This window comes from Tauraco erythrolophus, chromosome 11 (genome assembly GCF_009769465.1).
Source record: "Tauraco erythrolophus isolate bTauEry1 chromosome 11, bTauEry1.pri, whole genome shotgun sequence".
NCBI classification, from domain to species: domain Eukaryota; kingdom Metazoa; phylum Chordata; class Aves; order Musophagiformes; family Musophagidae; genus Tauraco; species Tauraco erythrolophus.
In genome coordinates, this window is record NC_141475.1 from 1,278,762 (window position 1) to 1,285,042 (window position 6,281).

Here is a 6,281-nt window from a genome sequence, read left to right on the forward strand (position 1 = left end):
TTGGCTTCAAGGAGAACCAAAGAGGCCAAGTTGAGTTTGAATCACAGAATGTCAGGGATTGGAAGGGACCTCAAAAGATCATCGAGTCCAATCCCCCTGCCGGGGCAGGACCACCTAGATCAGATCACACAAGAACGCGTCCAGGCGGGTTTGGAACATCTCCAGAGAAGGAGACTCCACAACCTCTCTGGGCAGCCTGTTCCAGTGTTCTGGTCCCTTACTGGGAAGAAGTTCTTCCTCAGGTTTAAGCGGAACTCCTATGTTCCAGCTTAGATCCATTTCCCTTGTCCTATCATTGGATGCCACTGAGAAGAGCCTGGCTCCATCCTCATGACAGTCACCCTTTCCATATTTATAAACATTAATGAGGTCCCCCTCAGTCTCCTCTTCTCCAAGCTAAAGAGACCCAGCTCCCTCACCTTTCCCCATCAGGGAGATGCTCCACTCCTTCATCATCTTTGTGGCCCTGAGCTGGACTCTCTCCAGCAGTTCCTTGTCCTTCTTGAACTGAGGGGCCCAGAACTGGACACAATATTCCAGATGCAGCCTCACCAGGGCAGAGTAGAGGGGGAGGAGAACCTCTCTCGACCTACTCACCACACCCCTTCTCATACACCCCAGGATGCCATTGGCCTTCTTGGCCACAAGGGCACATTGCTGGCTCATGGTCATCCTGCTGTCCACCAGACCCCCACAATCGGTTCAATGGTTCAATCGACGAGATCGAACCATTCTGTGCCAAACCAACCTCCACACGGCCTTGTGCAGAGGACGCTCAGCACCATTCAGGGGTCTCTCCCAGCTCCTCTCGGTAGCATCTGCAAATCTGCTTTTGCCCGTAGCTAAGATGACTTCGAGCTCAGGTGTGGGCACGTTCGCTGCCAACGGTGATGCCCTTAGACAAGCCCTGCACGGAGTTTGTGGCTAGAACTCAAATTGGAGAAATAGCAACACGATGCTGCTAGACAATATGGCATTTGCTTTCACTTCCTCAGGAATTTCACCCGATTTCATACTTCAGAGGAGATAAACCAACCCAGTTAAAAGCTGGAAGGGGTCTGCAGAAGGGAAAAATAAATAAATTAAAACCAAGAGGTATCTTGAGCCTATCCTGTAGTTCCTTGACCTGGAGACTGTGATGAAAAAATATTTCCGACTCAGTTGGAATGGGAAATATTTTCCTAAGCTGCATGAAGAGATCAGGCTGTTTTCCAGCCTCGAGAAGTGTACAAGCAAGTCTTCGTCACAGAAACCAGAACTGTCCAGTTACCATAGCGAGAAGGAGAGGCAGACACACCGAAAACTATAGAGAAATTCACTTCCCAGATACCCTTGGAAAGGCAGCTGGAGCAACAGTCTTCTCCTGGGCTCCTCTGGAGGTCAGTGCCTCCCAGAAAAGCGTTAACTACAGAACTTGGACAACCTCCCTTGAGAAAGCTTTGGGTTTGGACAAGCCAAGCCAAGCACAGCACGTTTGCCCTCCTCTCCAAGGCGTGCTGGAAACGAGTCACAATGAACACTGGTTGAAGGTTTTAGCACGACTGTTGGTAAAGTCAGTCACCCTACTCCATAACGTTTCAGAGAGTTCAAACAGCGCAAGACTGGAGCAGTGGCTGAAGTTTCAGAGGAGACCCACCTACAGTCAGGAACACGAGGATGACCCAAGATCAGCTTCTACAACTTTTGTTTCCCCACTGTACCTGCCAAGTACTTGTCCAGAAGAAACTCCCCTCATCGGCATTTCATGGGAGGTGTTACAGAAACATCTTAACGAGCACAAGAGAACTGCAGAAGTTAGGGGCTCCATCTTGACAACATCTGTACCAGGAGGACATCAACAGTTTGGAATAGAAAGCCACGTTTTCTATGCTTTTCCATCAGGAAAGACAGAAAATCCCAGCCCTGCCTCATTTTATTCAATTACATGACTGTATTTTTCCTATCAAGGTATCAAAAGTTTGTCTCAAGATTTTGTAACCTCTAGAACAGGTTGAAGCTTTCTGGGGCGAAGCAAGCAGCTCGCTGTAATCAACAACTCCTTATCAGCAGGAACTGGACGCCCTTTAACTGCAGGCGGTTGTGTTGTATTTATTATCAGACACCATACTGCGAACGGGCTTCAAATTTAGGCAAGCCTTGTCCTTGCTGGCTGAGCAGACTTGGAGCTAGTCTGGAAAATAACAAACAAACCTTTGGACTTTTTCAGCCGAGCTGCAGCTTCTGCTACTTATTTTGTAAAGAGACTCAAGGCCAACGAAAGCGCCTACAGCCAGGATAGGGAAATCGTGAACTTCCCAGAGGTTCGACCCAAGCTATGGCACCCGGACCTATTCCACCAACTCGAGACTCATAGATCAGGAGGCAAAGGGAAAATAAAAACACCCAATCAGACAATTTTACTAAAAAGTACCCACACTCAGCTCAATTTTCTTTCCTTCTACCTCAAAAACCACAAGGCAAAACTCAAAACTCTCCATGTAATGCAGGGACAGACTTTCATTAGAACTAAACCAACAAAAAAAAAATCCAACCCCAAACCCAAGAAATGAAGAAAGCTACTGAAAAGAGTTTGTTTTATTTCCAGGATCAAATATTACAATAGGACATTTACATATATTTATAAAAAAATGCAGCAGTTGTGTACATAGATCAGAGGTTTCCTTGAGTTTGGTCCCTCCCAGCACAGTGAGCTGAAATCTTCCAAATTAATCCTCTCCCTCCTCCCACATGAAGTCACCATCGCTGAAGAAAAAAGTGACCACCGTAAAAACCGACAGGCAAAGTCGTCATTTTGAAACTGTAAGTTCATCAATTAGAGGAAACAGCCTCATTTTTTAAAAATCACCAATCCTCTAGTCTGGTGTCTCTGATGAGGCACCACGTCTCTTGAGTTGAGTTTTACTCAATGTTCTTCATGTAGCTCTGTTCCATAAAATAGCACCTCGTCCCCTTGCTCCACGTACTTTGACTGTCCATCCTTCCAGACCCTCAAAGTCTCAGCACCGTTTAACAGCAGTTGCAAAATGACTGTTCTCTGTACTGCAGACACTCAACAGTAATTAAAGACAGTGACCAAATCCCCAACTTCTGCCATCACTCACATGTCCATTTAAAACCACACAAGATAAAACGGAGGCAAGTGGAGGCACTGAGGTCAAGTGCCACCTTCACCAATTAAAAACACGTGAGTGTGTGTGTGTATATATAGGTATGTACATATGGCTATATTTGTTGGGAGTGGACAGACACTCAGCATCTCATGGACAAGAGGAGACCGGAGTAAGAGTCATCCCATACAACAGCGCAGAAAGGGTGTCCATTAACCGCCGGGTGAGGAGCAGACACCAGAGCATCACCAAAATTGCGGTAGGAGCTCAGGCTCGGGCAGAGAAAACCTTGGCAAGAGCGTCTCTGTAGAACATCAACACAGACCTCAACGGCCGGCGGTCAAAGGCGTTCAGATCACGTCGAAACACGCGACCGCGGGTACTTCCGCCAAGGCGGATGGCCAACGGAGGGTTCAAAACACGAGATTTGTTTTGCCTTTAGAACAGTAGCTGTTGCCGTTGTAGGAAATGGTTTCTGTTAAAAATAAATAAACAGAAAGGGCGAGGGAGAGGGAGGCTGCATTCAAATCTGTTTGAACAGGCAGACAAGGCATGCCCAGTTCTTCACGAGACACAGACTTTGCACCTTACTCATCTGAATCACATCCCTGCTACCCCTCCTCCTCTTGGAATACAATACTGGTTTTACTAACTTGACTAGAGAGGGACTAAACAAGAAGCAGCCAGTGACGCCTACTAAAAACCAAGAAGGGATAAAAATTAACTGGTAAGTTCCTGAAATGACACGTGTCTTCCCATTCACATGGATGTTCCCACGGGTCTCTATGTTATTTGTTTCTACGTGGTTTAGAAAAACCACCACGACCACCAGGTTTTACGCATCTCCGCAGCGTTTGGTACCTGACAAGCACAGCCCAAGCCATGCCTTGCCCCAAAAAGAAAAATCACTTTCAGTTGAGCCCTTGTTGCTCTCGAGTCCCTGCCAACAAGCTCAGTGCTCCCACAAGAACGGAAATTGGAGAAATGGGGCCCTTGAGCGTCTATTTATTAAAACATGTACTAAAACCAGCTGCCAGTTTCTGCAAGGGTGCAAAGCATAGCACCAGTGGAAGGGGAAGCTGGTGGAAGCTGGTGCAGACGAGCATAGAAATCCCTGTTTACATCTACTTAAGAACAACGGTGCCTTTGGATAGACAACTAGATCATACGGGGCTATTACGCACACACATGGACGTGCCTTTAACGTCGATGTTGTCCTCTCATCCGATTCATCAGGAAGGGCAACGTACTGCAGTCCATCATCAGAAATGTCAAAAATCGCAGACTTTCAGTCAAAGTTGAACGAAAATAATGCAGGTATTCCCAGAAACGTTTGGCACAGCCTCCACCTGCCCTTCTTACGTCCGGAGGGAATGCTGTGAAGTTGAAGCCGGTTAAAACGCCAAAACAACGCATCGCTGGATGAAGAGCACGTGCAAAGGAAACTTCTCCAAGCGGCACGGATCTACAGCTTGAAGCACATTGGCCCTGTCCAGTTCTCTGCCCAGGAAGACTTCCACTGTCTACACGCTCTTCTGCTCCTCCAAACTCACAGCAGTCCTTGCAGCACAACACCCGAGTTCTGGCCAAGCATTTGAAGGATAGTTTTTTGGTTTTTTTTCCTTTGTCCTTCACATTTCAACGTCTTGTTTTGCAATCAGAGATGTAAGGCGTTTTTCCAACCTTGTCAAAAGCAATTTGAACTTGAGATGAAACACCTCGAAGCAAGGGTCTTTACAGAGCTCACACCTCCACTGCGACAAGCTGCCACAGGCAGAACTTGGTTAATGTTTGCAGCCGTGTTCCTCAGGCCAGCAGAACAAGTTCCTTCAAACTCCAAAGGGCTTCAACATGAATGAAGATCTGCAGAGGTCATATCCTGGTTGGAGCTGGTTTTTAACAGCTTTCAGCCACCACAGCACAGCTGATCGATGTGTGTGCTGCAGCACGGGTTTTGTTTGGGTTGGGAAGAAGGGGAATGAAAGGAGAGAAGAGTCACAGGCAAGGATGCACACTACTTAAAAACATTTTTTTTCTCTCTGCCTCCTGCTCACAGGCCAAAGTAAAAGAAAACTGAAAGAAAAACTACATCGTGCCAGAGAAACCAAACAAACTGAACAGGCTGATAAATTTGTTGCAACAGAACAAGCTACTAAGAACTGTGAGACGGAAGAAAATCCCATTTTTCGATGTAAATCTTCACTTTCACATTCTTCTCTCCCTGTTAGGTTACAAAAATATTTTTCTAACTAAAACCTCAAGAAAGAAAACATGAAGCGAGGGCATACACACTCCTGGTCCTGCTTGAGAGATGTGTCTCTTGATGGCTTAAACATAAACCTGCCACAGACAAGTGCTTCCTGGCAAGAGTTTTTGGTTTTGATAGTAAGATGATGAGTGTAGGGTTGCTCCTTTCCTTCCATCTAGGCAGAGAAGAAGGAAAGGAGCTGTCAGCTGCCTGCTGAGTTTAGGCACCCGACACTTGCAGAAAAAGCCAGTGGTTATGGTAGGTCCCACATGCCTTACTCCTGCCTGATGAAGGCCACACTAAAGCCAGTTCTTTGTTGTAAATACAAACGTTCAACCTCCACCTGGAGGATGGCTGTGTTAGTTAGCTTTCATCCCACTCTAACACCTACTGTAACACCTGCCTAGGACTTGCTGCCCTGCCCCATCACACTCAGTGCTCCAAAACCCCTGCAAAGATGGCCACTCCTGGGGAAAACAAAAGAAAACACCAGACAAAGAAAAAAGCCAACTAATTGTCAAGTTTCTATGACGGGTGTTTTCCAGAGAGTCCAAGATCTTCGCGGTATCCTGCCACAGTCCATTATCATTGGCCAAATCCTGAGAGCACGTAAAAGGAGACACTTAGGGGATGCTGGGGAGAGGACAAAGGGAAACTCCACCTACTTCTACCAAGAGACCAGTTCTGCCAACAGCAAGCATTCAAGTTTCCCTCTGGGCCAAGGAGTCACTCAATCCCATACAGAGTATAGCTGGATTGTGGTTTTTTTGGGGGGTTGGATGTTTTGTTTGGGTGGGTTTTGGTTTAATATGTCCACTGGCAGTGTTTAAAGCAGGAGGAGAGCATGCATGCAATCGAGAAGCCTTTAAATTTGATGGAGACAAAAGTATCTCACCACGGCTCAACCCAACTCCTTCCCAAAACCC